Source organism: Oncorhynchus mykiss, chromosome 18 (genome assembly GCF_013265735.2).
Source record: "Oncorhynchus mykiss isolate Arlee chromosome 18, USDA_OmykA_1.1, whole genome shotgun sequence".
Classification (NCBI taxonomy): domain Eukaryota; kingdom Metazoa; phylum Chordata; class Actinopteri; order Salmoniformes; family Salmonidae; genus Oncorhynchus; species Oncorhynchus mykiss.
Window position 1 is genome coordinate 52407690 of NC_048582.1, and position 17461 is coordinate 52425150.

Here is a 17461-nt window from a genome sequence, read left to right on the forward strand (position 1 = left end):
CTCTCTCCCTCTCTCCAAAACGTTTGATTCTGTCTCTCTCTCCCCTCTTTATAACGTTTGTCTCTCTCTCTCTCCCCTCTTCGTAACATTTGTCTCTCTCTTTCTCTCTCTCCTCTTCATAATGTTTGTCTCTCCCTCTCTCCAAAACGTTTGATTCTCTCTCTCTCTCTCTCCTTCATAACATTTGTCTCTCTCTTTCTCTTCATAACGTTTGTCTCTCTCTCTCTCCCCTCTTCATAACGTTTGTCTCTCTCTCTCCCCTCTTCATAATGTCTCTCTCTCTCCCCTCTTCATAATGTTTGTCTCTCTCTCTCCCCTCTTCATAATGTCTCTCTCTCAAATTCAAATTCAAATTCAAGCTGCTTTATTGGCATGAAAAACATTGTGTCAATATTGCCAAAGCAACAATGTATACAATATACATTGTAACAAAATTATAAATGATAGCAAATAATAATATAAAATGGTAGTAAATAATAATACAAAATTAAATACAAAAATAAATACAATAAAATGGTAACAGTCAATAGTAGAAATGTAATAAATATAAAATCAAATTATGGAAAATGAAACTATAACTAACTTATAACTAAATAACGGTCATCTTCTTCTTTATATCAGTACTACAACTACAATCATCATTACTACGACTACTACTACCATCACTAAACTGTTATCACTACCATTACCACCCCTATTTGGGATGATAAACATTAATAATTATAGTAATAATAGTAATAATAATAATAAGTAAGTTACTGTTTACTATGCAGATGTTATTATTCAGTGTCCCTCAGGCTATGGCAGGAAAATACATATTTGGCTGCAAGAGGAGCCATTGCTCCTTCGCCCATGAGTATTCTTAGTTTTTCCTCTGGGTTCAATTTGTACAAATTTGGAATATATGTAGTCATTTCCGTGAATAATGAATCTCTTTGCGAGGAATATTTATCACAGTAAAAGAGAAAGTGCATCTCTGTCTCTACCTCCCCTGTCATGCAGTGACCACATACACGCTCCTCTTTGGGTAGCCATGTCTTTTTATGTCTGCCGGTTTCTATTGCCAATCGGTGGTCACTCAGCCTGTACTTGGTAAGGATCTGTCTCTGCTTCGTATCTCTGACAGAGTAGAGATAATCAGCCAATTCATATTCTCTGTTTAGGGTCAGATAGCAATTTAGTCGGCTTTGGGATTTTGTTTCGTTTTTCCAGTATTGTAAATATGATTCCTTTGATTGGTTCATGATTTTGTTTATTGGAATTCTTTCTTTTGAAGCAGTGCTGGTGTCAGCTTGGTTGGTGAGGTCCAACACCATCTGACTGAGAGGGCTCGTTTCTGGGCTCAGCTCTTGGGCTTGAAGTGCTTTAAATTGCAGACTCGAATTTGGACTTGAATTTAGATGTAGCCAAAATTTTTATGATCTTTTCTGTATTTTCATTATTACTGGAAAACGGACCAATTCTGCCCTACATGCATTAGTTGGTGTATTTCTCTGGACTTGTAGAATTTTCCGACAGAATTCTGCATGTAGGGCTTCAATTGGATGTTTGTCCCACATTTTAAAATCCAGTTCATTGAGTGGCCCCCACACCTCACTTCCATAAAGTGCTATTGGTAGGATTACACTGTCAAATATTTTAGTCCAAATTCTAATTGGGATGTTGATTTTGAATAATTTCATTTTTATTGCATACATTGCTCTGCGGGCTTTTTCTTTGAGTGCCTTCACTGCCATATTAAAGTTTCCCGATGCAGATATGGTCAGACCAAGGTAGGTGTAATTTTTTGTGTGTTCAATTAAGGTGTTGTTCACTCTCTCTCTCTCTCTCTCTCTCTCTCTCTCTCTCTCTCTCTCTCTCTCTCTCTCTCTCTCTCGCTCTCTCTCTCTCTCCCCTCTTCATAACGTTTGTCTCTCTCTCTCTCTCCCCTCTTCATAACATTTGTCTCTCTCTCTCTCCCCTGTTCATAACATTTCTCTCTCTCTCTCTCTCTCTCTCTCTCTCTCTCTCTCTCTCCCCTGTTCATGTTTGACTCTCTCTCCCCTGTTCATAACGTTTGTCTCTCTCTCTCCCTCTCTTCTTCATAACGTTTGTCTCTCTCTCTCCCTCACTTCTTCATAACGTTTGTCTCGCTCTCTCCCTCTCTACATTATAATGTTTGTCTCTCTCTCTCCCTCTCTTCATCATAACGTTTGTCTCTCTCTCTCCCTCTCTTCATCATGTTTGTCTCTCTCTCTCCCTCTCTTCTTCATAATGTTTGTCTCTCTCTCTCCCTCTCTTCATCATAACGTTTGTCTCTCTCTCTCTCTCTCTCTCTCCCTCTCTTCATCATAACGTTTGTCTCTCTCTCTCCCTCTTCATCATAACGTTTGTCTCTCTCTCTCCCTCTCTTCATCATAACGTTTGTCTCTCTCTCTCTCTCTTCATCATAACGTTTGTCTCTCTCTCTCCCTCTCTTCTTCATAACGTTTGTCTCTCTCTCTCCCTCTCTTCATCATAACGTTTGTCTCTCTCTCTCTCTCTCTTCATCATAACGTTTGTCTCTCTCTCTCTCTTCATCATAACGTTTGTCTCGCCCTCTCCCTCTCTTCTTCATTACGTTTGCCTCTCTCTCTCTTCTTCATAACGTTTGTCTCGCTCTCTCTCTTCTTCATAACGTTTCTCTCTCTCTCTCTCTCTTCTTCATAACGTTTGTCTCGCTCTCTCTCCCCTGTTCATAACGTTTGTCTCTCTCTCTCTCCCCTGTTCATAACATTTCTCTCTCTCTCTCTCTCTCTCTCTCTCTCTCTCTCTCCCTTGTTCATGTTTGACTCTCTCTCCCCTGTTCATAACGTTTGTCTCTCTCTCTCCCTCTCTTCTTCATAACGTTTGTCTCTCCCTCTCCCTCTCTTCTTCATAACGTTTGTCTCGCTCTCTCCCTCTCTTCATCATAATGTTTGTCTCTCTCTCTCCCTCTCTTCCTCATAACGTTTGTCTCTCTCTCTCCCTCTCTTCCTCATAACGTTTGTCTCTCTCAAATTCAAATTCAAATTCAAGCTGCTTTATTGGCATGAAAAACATTGTGTCAATATTGCCAAAGCAACAATGTATACAATATACATTGTAACAAAATTATAAATGATAGCAAATAATAATATAAAATGGTAGTAAATAATAATACAAAATTAAATACAAAAATAAATACAATAAAATGGTAACAGTCAATAGTAGAAATGTAATAAATATAAAATCAAATTATGGAAAATGAAACTATAACTAACTTATAACTAAATAACGGTCATCTTCTTCTTTATATCAGTACTACAACTACAATCATCATTACTACGACTACTACTACCATCACTAAACTGTTATCCCTCCACTTCATAACATTTGTCTCTCTCTCTCTCTCTCCATACTGTTTGTCTCTCTCTCTCTCTCTCCTCTTCATAACGTTTGTCTCTCTCTCAATTCAATTCAATTCAAGGGCTTTATTGGCATGGGAAACATGTGTTAACATTGCAAAGCAAGTGAGGTAGACAACATACAAAGTGAATAGATAAAGTGAAAAACAACAAAAATTAACAGTCTCTCTCTCTCTCTCCTCTTCATACCGTTTGTCTCTCTCTCTCTCTCCATACCGTTTGTCTCTCTCTCTCTCCTCTTTATAACGTTTGTCTCTCTCTGTCTCTCTCTCTCTCTCTCCTCTTCATAACTTTTGTCTCTCTCTCCTCTCTCTCTCTCTCTCTCTTCATCATAACGTTTGTCTCTCTCTCTCCCTCTCTTCATCATAACGTTTGTCTCTCTCTCTCCCTCTCTTCATCATAATGTTTGTCTCTCTCTCTCCCTCTCTTCATCATAACGTTTGTCTCTCTCTCTCTCTTCATCATAACGTTTGTCTCTCTCTCTCCCTCTCTTCATCATAACGTTTGTCTCTCTCTCTCCCTCTCTTCATCGTAACGTTTGTCTCTCTCTCTCCCTCTCTTCATCATAACGTTTGTCTCTCTCTCTCTCTTCTTCATAACGTTTCTCTCTCTGTCTCTCTCTCTCTCTCGCTCTCTCCTCTTCATAACGTTTGTCTCCCTCTCTCTCTCTCCATACCGTTTGTCTCTCTCTCTCCTCTTCATAACGTCTCTTTCTCTCCTCTTCATAACGTTTGTCGCTCTCTCTCTCTCCATACTGTTTGTCTCTCTCTCTCTCCTCTTCATAATGTTTGTCTCTCTCTCTCTCCTCTTCATAACGTTTGTCTCTCTCTCTCTCCATACCGTTTGTCTCTCTCTCTCCTCTTCATAACGTCTCTTTCTCTCCTCTTCATAACGTTTGTCGCTCTCTCTCTCTCCATACTGTTTGTCTCTCTCTCTCTCCACTTCATAACATTTGTCTCTCTCTCTCTCTCTCCATACTGTTTGTCTCTCTCTCTCTCTCCTCTTCATAACGTTTGTCTCTCTCTCAATTCAATTCAATTCAAGGGCTTTATTGGCATGGGAAACATGTGTTAACATTGCCAAAGCAAGTGAGGTAGACAACATACAAAGTGAATAGATAAAGTGAAAAACAACAAAAATTAACAGTCTCTCTCTCTCTCTCCTCTTCATACCGTTTGTCTCTCTCTCTCTCTCCATACCGTTTGTCTCTCTCTCTCTCCTCTTTATAACGTTTGTCTCTCTCTGTCTCTCTCTCTCTCTCTCTCCTCTTCATAACTTTTGTCTCTCTCTCCTCTCTCTCTCTCTCTCTCTCTCTCTTCATCATAACGTTTGTCTCTCTCTCTCCCTCTCTTCATCATAACGTTTGTCTCTCTCTCTCCCTCTCTTCATCATAACGTTTGTCTCTCTCTCTCCCTCTCTTCATCATAACGTTTGTCTCTCTCTCGCTCTTCATCATAACGTTTGTCTCTCTCTCCCTCTCTTCTTCATAACGTTTGTCTCTCTCTCTCCCTCTCTTCATCATAACGTTTGTCTCTCTCTCTCCTCATCATGTTTGTCTCTCTCTCTCCCTCTCTTCTTCATAATGTTTCTCTCTCTCTCCCTCTCTTCATCATAACGTTTGTCTCTCTCTCTCTCTCCCTCTCTTCATCATAACGTTTGTCTCTCTCTCTCCCTCTCTTCATCATAACGTTTGTCTCTCTCTCTCCCTCTCTTCATCATAACGTTTGTCTCTCTCTCTCCCTCTCTTCATCATAACGTTTGTCTCTCTCTCTCTCTCTCCCTCTCTTCATCATAACGTTTGTCTGTCTCTCTTCCTCTCTTCATCATAACGTTTGTCTCTCTCTCTCCCTCTCTTCATCATAACGTTTGTCTCTCTCTCTTCATCATAACGTTTGTCTCTCTCTCTCTTCTTCATAACGTTTGTCAAATTCAAATTCAAATTCAAGCTGCTTTATTGGCATGAAAAACATTGTGTCAATATTGCCAAAGCAACAATGTATACAATATACATTGTAACAAAATTGTAAATGATAGCAAATAATAATATAAAATGGTAGTAAATAATAATACAAAAATAATAACAATAAAATGGTAACAGTCTACAGTAAACATTAATAATTATAGTAATAACAATAATAGTAATAATAAGTAAGTTACTGTTTACTATGCAGATGTTATTATTCAGTGTCCCTCAGGCTATGGCAGGAAAATACATATTTGGCTGCAAGAGGAGCCATTGCTCCTTCGCCCATGAGTATTCTTAGTTTTTCCTCTGGGTTCAATTTGTAAAAATGTGGAATATATGTAGTCATTTCTGTGAATAATGAATCTCTTTGTGAGGAATATTTATCACAGTAAAGGAGAAAGTGCATCTCTGTCTCTACCTCCCCTGTCATGCAGTGACCACATACACGCTCCTCTTTGGGTAGCCATGTCTTTTTATGTCTGCCGGTTTCTATTGCCAATCGGTGGTCACTCAGCCTGTACTTGGTAAGGATCTGTCTCTGCTTCGTATCTCTGACAGAGTAGAGATAATCAGCCAATTCATATTCTCTGTTTAGGGTCAGATAGCAATTTAGTCGGCTTTGGGATTTTGTTTCGTTTTTCCAGTATTGTAAGTATGATTCCTTTGATTGGTTCATGATTTTGCTTATTGGAATTCTTTCTTTTGAAGCAGTGCTGGTGTCAGCTTGGTTGGTGAGGTCCAACACCAGCTGACTGAGAGGGCTCGTTTCTGGGCTCAGCTCTTGGGCTTGAAGTGCTTTAAATTGCAGACTCAAATTTGGACTTGAATTTAGATGTAGCCAAAATTTTAATGATCTTTTCTGTATTTTCATTATTACTGGAAAACGGCCCAATTCTGCCCTACATGCATTAGTTGGTGTATTTCTCTGGACTTGTAGAATTTTCCGACAGAATTCTGCATGTAGGGTTTCAATTGGATGTTTGTCCCACATTTTAAAATCCAGTTTATTGAGTGGCCCCCAAACCTCACTTCCATAAAGTGCTATTGGTAGGATTACACTGTCAAATATTTTAGTCCAAATTCTAATTGGGATGTTGATTTTGAATAATTTCATTTTTATTGCATACATTGCTCTGCGGGCTTTTTCTTTGAGTGCCTTCACTGCCATATTAAAGTTTCCCGATGCAGATATGGTCAGACCAAGGTAGGTGTAATTTTTTGTGTGTTCAATTAAGGTGTTGTTCAGGGTGAATTTACATTTTTGTTTCTGACATCTGGGTTTTTTTTGGAAAATCATGATTTTAGTTTTTTGGAAATTTACTGCCAGGGCCCAATTATGGCAATATTGCTCCAGAATATTAATGTTTTGTTGAAGACCTTCTTTGGTTGGTGATAGAAGTACCAAGTCATCAGCATATAGCAGGTATTTCACCTCTGTGTCAAATAGTGTGAGTCCTGGGGCTGGAGATTGGTCCAACATGTCTGCTAATTCATTGATATAAATGTTGAAAAGATTTGGACTCAAATTGCAGCCTTGTCTCACACCTCGACATTGTGAAAAAAATTCTGTTCTTTGGTTTTTGATTTTTATTGCACACTTGTTTTCTGTGTACATACATTTTATTAAGTCATACACCTTACCACCAAGCCCACTTTGTAGAATTTTGTAGAATAGCCCTTCGTGCCAAATCGAATCAAATGCTTTTTTAAAGTCAATAAAGCAAGCAAAGATTTTGCCCTCTTTTTTTTGGTGGACGTGTTTATTAATTAGTGTGTGTAAGGTGTATATATGGTCAGTAGTGCGATGGTTAGGGAGAAAGCCAATTTGACATTTACTTATTACATTTTTTTCTTGAAGAAAGGTTTGAATTCTTGAATTCAAAATGCTACAGAAAATCTTTCCCAAGTTACTGTTGACGCAAATTCCCCTGTAATTATTGGGGTCTGATTTGTCTCCACTTTTGTGGATAGGGGAGATGAGCCCCTGGTTCCAGACATCAGGGAAGCAGCCAGAAGTTAAAACCATGTTGAACAATTTAAGCACAGCATTTTGCAACTCAGGTGTGCTGTTTTTCAGCATTTCATTTCTGATGTTGTCTACACCACAAGCCTTTTTTGATTTAATAGATTTTAGCTTTTCATTTAGTTCTTGTTGGGTTATTGGGTAATCTAATGGATTTTGGTTGTTTTTAATGACTGATTCCAGGATGTTCAATTTTTCTTTAATTTCTAATTGGTTCTGGTTTAAGTCTTTTTGTGGGATGTTTTTGTATAGATTATCAAAGTAAGTTTTCCAAATTCCTACATCTTGTATGGCTAATTCTTGTGGCTTTGTTGTGCTTAAATTGTTCCACATGTCCCAGAACTGATTTTGGTCAATTGCGTTTTCAATTTCATCAAGTGTCTTGTTGGTATAATTCAATTTCTTGCATTTCAGTGTTTGTTTATACTGTTTCAGAGTTTCAAAGTATTCATATCGTAGCTCTGGGTTGTTTTGCTGCTTATGTTTTTTGTTTGACATTTGTCTTAGGTGTTTTCTAATTGTTTTACATTCATTATCAAACCATTTGTCAGAAACATTTTGATTTTTGCTTCTGATGTTGCATTGCTTTGGTTTTCTCAAATTTGCTTTCGATGCTGCTTTTTGGAATATGCAGTTGATGTTTTGGGTAGCTGAATTGACACCATCTTTATTGTTTTGGTACTGTGAGTTATTGAAAAACTGTATAGAGTTCATCATTTCATTTGAGTTCAATGTTTCAATGAATGCCTCTGCACTGTTTGGAGCCCATCTGAACGATTGGTTTATGTTGTAAAGTTTATTGGGCTGTTTTTTTGAATGAATATTGCCGGTTAATTTCTTCAGAAACACGTTGATCTGACTGTGATCTGACAATGGTGTCTGTGGTCTGACAGTGAATGCACTAATGGAGGAGGGGTCAATGTCAGTGATGGCATAATCGACTACACTTGTCCCAAGAGCTGAGCAGTAAGTAAACTGACCTAAAGAGTCCCCTCTGATTCTACCATTAAGCATGTACAGGCCTAAGGCTCGACAGAGATGTACTAACTCTTTTCCATTTTTGTTCAGTATTTGGTCAGGACTGTTTCTATTATTTATAATAGGGCTACTGTACAAGGAGGGGTGTCCAAATATGTGGTGGTTACCTCCCGCATCAGTGTAGTCAGGCTCAGAACCTGTTCTTGCATTGAAATCTCCACAAAGAAGCACTTTACCCTGCGCCTGAAATGTAATGATTTCTGTCTGGAGATTGTCAAAAAACTGATCATCATAATATGATGAATCTGAAGGAGGAGCATAAGCTGCACATATGTATACATCATTGTCACAATAGATTGTACCTTTGTTAAGTTTTAGCCAAATGTGAGTGGTACCTTTTTTCATTTCATTCAGTGCTAAGTCCTGCTTATGCCAAATGATGATTCCACCTGAGTCTCGGCCCCGTTTAACATTTTTATGTTTGATTGATGGTAGTAAACTTTCTCTATAGCCTGAGGGACACTGAGTATCTATGTCTCCACGACACCATGTTTCCAGTAGGATTATGATGTCCTGTCCCTTGATGTTTTTAATCAATTCTGGATTAGTTGTTTTATAACCAAAATGTGAAGAGTATAGGCCCTGGATATTCCAAGAGCTGATAGTTAATGATCTCATTTATAATAAGTGATATTCACTGGTTTGAGTAAAGTACATCGAAAAAAACAAAAAAAAATAAAATATGTATATATACATATATATACATACATATATACACATTGTCTCTCTCTCTCCCTCTCTTCATCATAACGTTTGTCTCTCTCTCCCTCTCTTCATCATAACGTTTGTCTCTCTCTCTCTCTTCATCATGTTTGTCTCTCTCTCTCCCTCTCTTCTTCATTACGTTTCTCTCTCTCTCTCTTCATCATGTTTGTCTCTCTCTCTCCCTCTCTTCTTCATTACGTCTGTCTCTCTCCCTCTCTTCATCATAACGTTTGTCTCTCTCTCTCCCTCTCTTCTTCATTACGTTTGTCTCTCTCTCTCTCTCTCTTCATCATAACGTTTGTCTCTCTCTCTTTCTCCCTCTCTTCATCATAATGTTTGTCTCTCTCTATCTCTCGCTCTCTCTCTTCTTCATAACATTTGTCTCGCTCTCTCTCCCCTGTTCATAACATTTGTCTCTCTCTCTCTCTCTCTCCCCTGTTCATAACGTTTGTCTCTCGCTCTCTCTCTCCCCTGTTCATAACGTTTGTCTCTCTCTCTCTCTCTCTTTCTCTCCCCTGTTCATAACGTTTCTCTCTCTCTCCCTCTCTCTCTCTCCCCTGTTCATAACGTTTGTCTCTCTCTCTCTCCCCTGTTCATGTTTGTCTCTTTCTCCCCTGTTCATAACGTTTGTCTCTCTCGCTCTCTCTACTCTTCATAACGTCTCTCTCTCTCTCTCTCTCTCCTCTTCATAACGTTTCTCTCTCTCTCTCTCTCCTCTTCATAACATTTGTCTCTCTCTCTGCTCTTCATAACGTTTGTCTCTCTCTCTCCTCTTCATAACATTTGTCTCTCTCTCTCTCTCTCTCTCTCTCTCTCCTCTTCATAACGTTTCTCTCTCGCTCTCGCTCTCTCTCTCCTTCATAACGTTTGGCTCTCTCTCCTCTTCATAACGTTTGTCTCTCTCTCTCTCTCTCTGTCCCCTCTTCATAACACTTGTCTCTCTCTCCCCTCTTCATAACGTTTGTCTCTCGCTCTCTCCCCTCTTCATAACGTTTCTCTCTGTCTCTCTCTCTCTCTCTCTCCTCTTCATAACGTTTGTCTCTCTCTCTCTCTCCATACCGTTTGTCTCTCTCGCTCTCTCTCTCTCCATACCATTTGTCTCTCTCTCTCTCCTCTTCATAACGTGTCTCTCTTTCTCTCTCTCTCCATACCGTTTGTCTCCCTCTCTCTCCTCTTCATAACGTCTCTCTCTCTCCTCTTCATAACGTTTGTCTCTCTCTCTCTCTCCATACCGTTTGTCTCCCTCTCTCTCCTCTTCATAACGTCTCTCTCTCTCCTCTTCATAACGTTTGTCTCTCTCTCTCTCTCTCCATACTGTTTGTCTCTCTCCTCTTCATAACGTTTGTCTCTCTCTCTCTCCTCTTCATAACGTTTGTCTCTCTCTCTCTCTCCATACCGTTTGTCTCCCTCTCTCTCCTCTTCATAACGTCTCTCTCTCTCCTCTTCATAACGTTTGTCTCTCTCTCTCTCTCCATACCGTTTGTCTCCCTCTCTCTCCTCTTCATAACGTCTCTCTCTCTCCTCGTCATAACGTTTGTCTCTCTCTCTCTCCTCTTCATAACGTTTGTCTCTCTCTCTCTCCTCTTCATACCGTTTGTCTCTCTCTCCCTCTCCATACCGTTTGTCTCTCTCTCTCTCTCTCCTCTTCATAACTTTTGTCTCTCTCTCTCTCTCTCTCTCTCTCCTCTTCATAACATTTCTCTCTCTCTCTCTCTCTCCTCTTCATAATGGTTGTCTCTCTCTCTCCTCTTCATAACATTTGTCTCTCTCTCCTCTTCATAACGTTTCTCTCTCGCTCTCACTCTCCTTCATAACGTTTGTCTCTCTCTCTCTCTCTCTCTCTCTCTCTCTCCTCTTCATACCGTTTGTCTCTCTCTCTCTCTCTCTCTCTCCTCTTCTTAACTTTTGTCTCTCTCCTCTCTCTCTCTCTCTCTCCTCTCCATACCGTTTGTCTCTCTCTCTCTCCTCTTCATAACGTCTCTCTCTCTCTCCTCTTCATAACGTGTCTCTCTCTCTCTCTCTGTCCCCTCTTCATAACGCTTGTCTCTCTCCCCTCTTCATAACGTTTCTCTCTCTCTGTCTCTCTCTCTCTCTCCTCTTCATAACATTTGTCTCTCTCTCTCTCTCCATACAGTTTGTCTCTCTCTCTCTCTCTCTCTCCATACCATTTGTCTCTCTCTCTCTCCATACCATTTGTCTCTCTCTCTCTCCTCTTCATAACGTGTCTCTCTTTCTCTCTCTCTCCATACCGTTTGTCTCCCTCTCTCTCCTCTTCATAACGTCTCTCTCTCTCCTCTTCATAACGTTTGTCTCTCTCTCTCTCTCCATACCGTTTGTCTCCCTCTCTCTCCTCTTCATAACGTCTCTCTCTCTCCTCTTCATAACGTTTGTCTCTCTCTCTCTCTCTCCATACTGTTTGTCTCTCTCCTCTTCATAACGTTTGTCTCTCTCTCTCTCTCCTCTTCATAACGTTTGTCTCTCTCTCTCTCTCTCTCTCCTCTTCATAACGTTTGTCTCTCTCTCTCCATACCGTTTGTCTCCCTCTCTCTCCTCTTCATAACGTCTCTCTCTCCTCTTCATAACGTTTGTCTCTCTCCATACCGTTTGTCTCCCTCTCTCTCCTCTTCATAACGTCTCTCTCTCTCCTCTTCATAACGTTTGTCTCTCTCTCTCTCTCTCTCCATACTGTTTGTCTCTCTCCTCTTCATAACGTTTGTCTCTCTCTCTCTCTCCTCTTCATAACGTTTGTCTCTCTCTCTCTCCTCTTCATACCGTTTGTCTCTCTCTCCCTCTCCATACCGTTTGTCTCTCTCTCTCTCTCTCTCCTCTTCATAACTTTTGTTTCTCTCTCTCTCTCTCTCTCTCTCTCATCTTCATAACATTTCTCTCTCTCTCTCTCTCTCCTCTTCATAATGGTTGTCTCTCTCTCTCTCCTCTTCATAACATTTGTCTCTCTCTCTCTCTCTCTCTCCTCTTCATAACGTTTCTCTCTCGCTCTCGCTCTCCTTCATAACATTTGTCTCTCTCTCTCTCTCTCTCCTCTTCATACCGTTTGTCTCTCTCTCTCTCTCTCTCTCTCGCTCTCTCTCTCTCTCTCCTCTTCTTAACTTTTGTCTCTCTCCTCTCTCTCTCTCTCTCTCTCCTCTCCATACCGTTTGTCTCTCTCTCTCTCTCTCCTCTTCATAACGTCTCTCTCTCTCTCCTCTTCATAACGTCTCTCTCTCTCTCTCTCTCTCTCTCTCCATACCCTTTGTCTCTCTCTCTCTCCTCTTCATAACATTTCTCTCTCTCTCTCTCTCTCTCTCTCCATACCGTTTGTCTCTCTCTCTCTCCTCTTCATAACGTTTGTCTCTCTCTCTCTCCATACCATTTGTCTCTCTCTCTCTCCTCTTCATAACGTTTGTCTCTCTCTCTCTCCTCTTCATAACATTTGTCTCTCTCTCTCTCTCTCTCTCCTCTTCATTACTTTTGTCTCTCTCTCTCTCTCCTCTCCATTACGTTCGTCTCTCTCTCCTCTTCATAACATTTGTCTCTCTCCTCTTCATAACGTTTGTCTCTCTCTCTCTGTCTCTCCTCTTCATAACGTTTCTCTCTCTGTCTCTCCTCTTCATAACGTTTCTCTCTCTGTCTCTCCTCTTCATAACATTTCTCTCTCTGTCTCTCCTCTTCATAACATTTCTCTCTGTCTCTCCACCTCATAACGTTCGTCTCTCTCTCTCTCCTCTTCAAAACATTTGTCTCTCTCTCTCTCCTCTTCATAACGTTTGCCTCTCTCTCTCTCGCTCTCCTCTTCATAACAATTGTCTCTCTCTCTCCCTGATGCTGTTTGAGAAACCCTGCTGTACATGTAAACCTAGTCAACAATGGCGCTTGGTACCCTGACTCCTCATATTCAATGCTAAAACACTGTTTCTCAACTCACCAACAGACGCTATTGTCTTCTTCCTTTGATGACCACTCAGAAGAAAACTAGAGCTTGAGAACTGATATGACAGAGATGTGAGATGACTGTCTGATTGACTGCTAAGCAACACACACCCAAACCAGACTGACACTAGCCCACAGAACAAACTAGATAGAGATATATATATATCTCTATCTAACTCTCTCATGGGTGATACCCTGTACTAAACAGACATTTGCATAGATTTTTAAAAAGCAGCAACACTATATAAAAATGGTGTTTTGGAGATACGCCATGTCAAGACACTCATTCCAACCCTCCTGCAGGAAAAGACGCTGGGTGTGGAGGCTTCTGCTCCAGCTCCTGATTCAGCTAATCAAGGTCTCGATGAGAAGCTGATTAGTAGACTCATGTTAAAGCAGGGATGGAACAAAAGTCTGCACACCCAGCAACTCTCAAGAAGGAGGGATGGCCACCCTTGATCCACAGGCAGTCACGCTCCCTGCCCTCAAACAGTTAGAAGGTTACTGGTTCATATCCCACTCAGGCTATTCCCACCTAAATCACTACACGCTCTAGCTAACAGACATGGAGGGGGTTTTCAAACATAAACCCTTTTCTCAGGACTGAAAACTCATACACACACCACCCTCATTCATCACACTAACAAACATCCAAACACACCCTTTCCTGCCCCATCTACTTCAGATAAACGGCTCCCTGCTGGGCATTCACAACACAAACACATGAACACACATACACAGCTACCGTTGAAGTCGGACGTTTACATACACTTAGGTTGGAGTCATTAAAACTCGTTTTTCAACCACTCCACAAATGTCTTATTAAAAAACTATAGTTTTGGCAAGTCGGTTAGGACATCTACTTTCTGCATGACACAAGTCATTTTTCCAACAATTGTTTACAGACAGATTATTTCACTTATAATTCACTGTATCATAATTCCAGTGGGTCAGAAGTTTACATACACTAAGTTGACTGTGCCTTTAAACAGCTTGGAAAATTCCAGAAAATGATGTCATGGCTTTAGAAGCTTCTGATAGGCTAATTGACATCATTTGAGTCAATTGGAGGTGTACCTGTGGGTGTATTTCAAGGCCTACCTTCAAGCTCAGTGCCTCTTTGCTTGACATCATGGGAAAATCAAAAGAAATCAGCCAAGACCTCAGGAAAGAAAATTGTAGACCTCCACAAGTCTGGTTCATCCTTGGGAGCAATTTTCAAACGCCTGAAGGTACCGCGTTCATCTGTACAAACAATAGAACGCAAGTATGGGACCACGTAACCGGCATACCGTTCAGGAAGGAGATGTGTTCTGTCTCCTAGAGTTGAACGTACTTTGGTGGGAAAAGTGAAAATCAATCTCAGAGCAACAGCAAAGGACCTTGTGAAGATGCTGGAGGAAACAGGTACAAAAGTATCTACAGTGGGGGCAAAAAAGTATTTAGTCAGCCACCAATTGTGCAAGTTCTCCCACTTAAAAAGATGAGAGGCCTGTAATCTTCATCATAGGTACACATCAATTATGACAGACAAAATGAAAAAAAAAATTCCAGAAAATCCCACTGTAGGATTTTTAATGAATTTATTTGCAAATTATGGTTGAAAATAAGTATTTGGTCAATAACAAAAGTTTCTCAATACTTTGTTATATACCCTTTGTTGGAAATGACAGAGGTCAAACGTTTTCTGTAAGTCTTCACAAGGTTTTCACACACTGTTGCTGGTATTTTGGCCCATTCCTCCATGCAGATCTCCTCTAGAGCAGTGATGTTTTGGGGCTGTTGCTGGGCAACACGGACTTTCAACTCCCTCCAAAGATTTTCTATGGGGTTGAGATCTGGAGACTGGCTAGGCCACTCCAGGACCTTGAAATGCTTCTTACGAAGCCACTCCTTCGTTGCCCGGGCGGTGTGTTTGGGATCATTGTCATGCTGAAAGACCCAGCCACGTTTCATCTTCAATGCCCTTGCTGATGGAAGGTTTTCACCCAAAATCTCATGATACATGGCCCCATTCATTCTTTCCTTGACACGGATCAGTCGTCCTGGTCCCTTTGCAGAAAAACAGCCCCAACGCATGATGTTTCCACCCCCATGCTTCACAGTAGGTATGGTGTTCTTTGGATGCAACTCAGCATTCTTTGTCCTCCAAACACAACGAGTTGAGTTTTTACCAAAAAGTTATATTTTGGTTTCATCTGACCATATGACATTCTCCCAATCTTCTTCTGGATCATCCAAATGCTCTCTAGCAAACTTCAGATGGGCCTGGACATGGACTGGCTTAAGCAGGGGGACACGTCTGGCACTGCAGGATTTGAGTCCCTGGCGGCGTAGTGTGTTACTAATGGTAGGCTTTGTTACTTTGGTTCCAGCTCTCTGCAGGTCATTCACTAGGTCCCCCCGTGTGGTTCTGGGATTTTTGCTCACCGTTCTTGTGATCATTTTGACCCTACGGGGTGAGATCTTGCGTGGAGCCCCAGATCGAGGGAGATTATCAGTGGTCTTGTATGTCTTCCATTTCCTAATAATTGCTCCCACAGTTGATTTCTTCAAACCAAGCTGCTTACCTATTGCAGATTCAGTCTTCCCAGCCTGGTGCATGTCTACAATTTTGTTTCTGGTGTCCTTTGACAACTCTTTGGTCTTGGCCATAGTGTAGTTTGGAGTGTGACTGTTTGAGGTTGTGGACAGGTGTATTTTATACTGATAGCAAGTTCAAACAGGTGCCATTAATACAGGTAACGAGTGGAGGACAGAGGAGCCTCTTAAAGAATAAGTTACAGGTCTGTGAGAGCCAGAAGTCTTGCTTGTTTGTAGGTGACCAAATACTTATTTTCCACCATAATTTGCAAATAAATTCATAAAAAATCCTACAATGTGATTTTCTTTTCTCATTTTGTCTGTCATAGTTTAAGTGTACCTATGATGAAAATCACAGGTCTTTCATCTTTTTAAGTGGGAGAACTTGCACAATTGGTGGCTGACTAAATACTTTTTTGCACCACTGTATATCCACAGTAAAACGAGTCCTATATCGACATATTCTGAAAGGCTGCTCAGCAAGAAAGAAGTCACTGCTCCAAAACCGCCATAAAAAAGCCAGACTACGGTTTGCATCTGCACATGGGGACAAATATCGTACTTTTTTGAGAAATGTCCTCTGGTCTGATGAAACAAAAATAGAACTGTTTGGCCATAATGACCATCGTTATGTTTGGAGGAAAAAGGGGGAGGCTTGCAAGCCGAAGAACACCATCCCAACCTTGAAGCACGGGGGTGGCAGCATCATGTTGTGCTTTGCTGCAGGAGGGACTGGTGCACTTCACAAAATAGAAGGCATCACGAGGGAGGAAAATGATGTGGATATATTGAAGCAACATCTCAAGACATCAGTCAGGATGTTAAAGCTTGGTCGCAAATGGGTCTTCCAAATGGACAATGACCCCAAGCATACTTCCAAAGTTGTGGCAAAATGGCTTAAGAACAACAAAGTCAAGGTATTGGAGTGGCCATCACAGAGCACTGACCTCAATGCTATAGAAAATTTGTGGGCAGAACTGAAAAAGCGTGTGTGAGCAAGGAGGCCTACAAACCTGACTCAGTTACACCAGCTCTGTCAGGAGGAACGGGCCAAAATTCACCCAACTTATTGTGGGAGGCTTGTGTAAGGCTACCCGAAATGTTTGACCCAAGTTAAACAATTTAAAGGCAATGCTACCAAATACTAATTGAGTGTATGTAAACTTCTGACCCACTGGGAATGTGATGAAAGAAATAAAAGCTGAAATAAATCATTCTCTCTACTATTATTTTGACATTTCACATTGTTAAAATAAAGTGGTGATCCTAACTGACCTAAAACAGGGATTTTTTTTGCTAGGATTAAATGTCAGGAATTGTGAAAAACTGAGTTTAAATGTATTTGGCTAAGGTGTATGTAAACTTCCGACTTCAACTGTATGTGGAGTAAATTTCAGTTGGTATACAGAATTAAAATCCATACTCATTCTTCCATTTCTCACTCTCTCTCCTGGCTAACAGGAAACACCACAGGATGCAGAGTGAGTGAAGCAGGAGTGATCGGACACTGCGAAGTGAGCTGTCACTGAGCCCAACATTTTTTTTTTCTCAAAGCATAAACTTCAATGTAGTGTAAGAGAGGATAGTGGGGAAATAGAGAGAAGGGGGGAGAAAGAGGCCGAGGCAGGGAGAGGGGGGGGGGTAAGTGAGAGGAACAGTGGGAGGTGGGGGACAGAAAGAGAGAGAGAGGCAGAGACTGGGGATAGTGAGAGAAACAATGGGAAGTGGGGGACAGAGAGAGAGTAATGTAGGGGGAGGGAGGGGATGGATTAGTTCTGGGAAGTCAGGTGTCTCAGGGACTTCCTGTTTCCACGT

At 41.0% G+C, this 17461-nt stretch overlaps 1 protein-coding gene across 3 annotated transcripts in view; it reads right to left on the bottom strand.

Annotated features, from left to right (window-relative positions):
* The window catches only part of LOC110496493 (Yes-related kinase), a 29473-nt gene that overhangs the window by 9032 nt on the left and 2980 nt on the right, over nucleotides 1-17461 (bottom strand). The window lies entirely within an intron of this gene.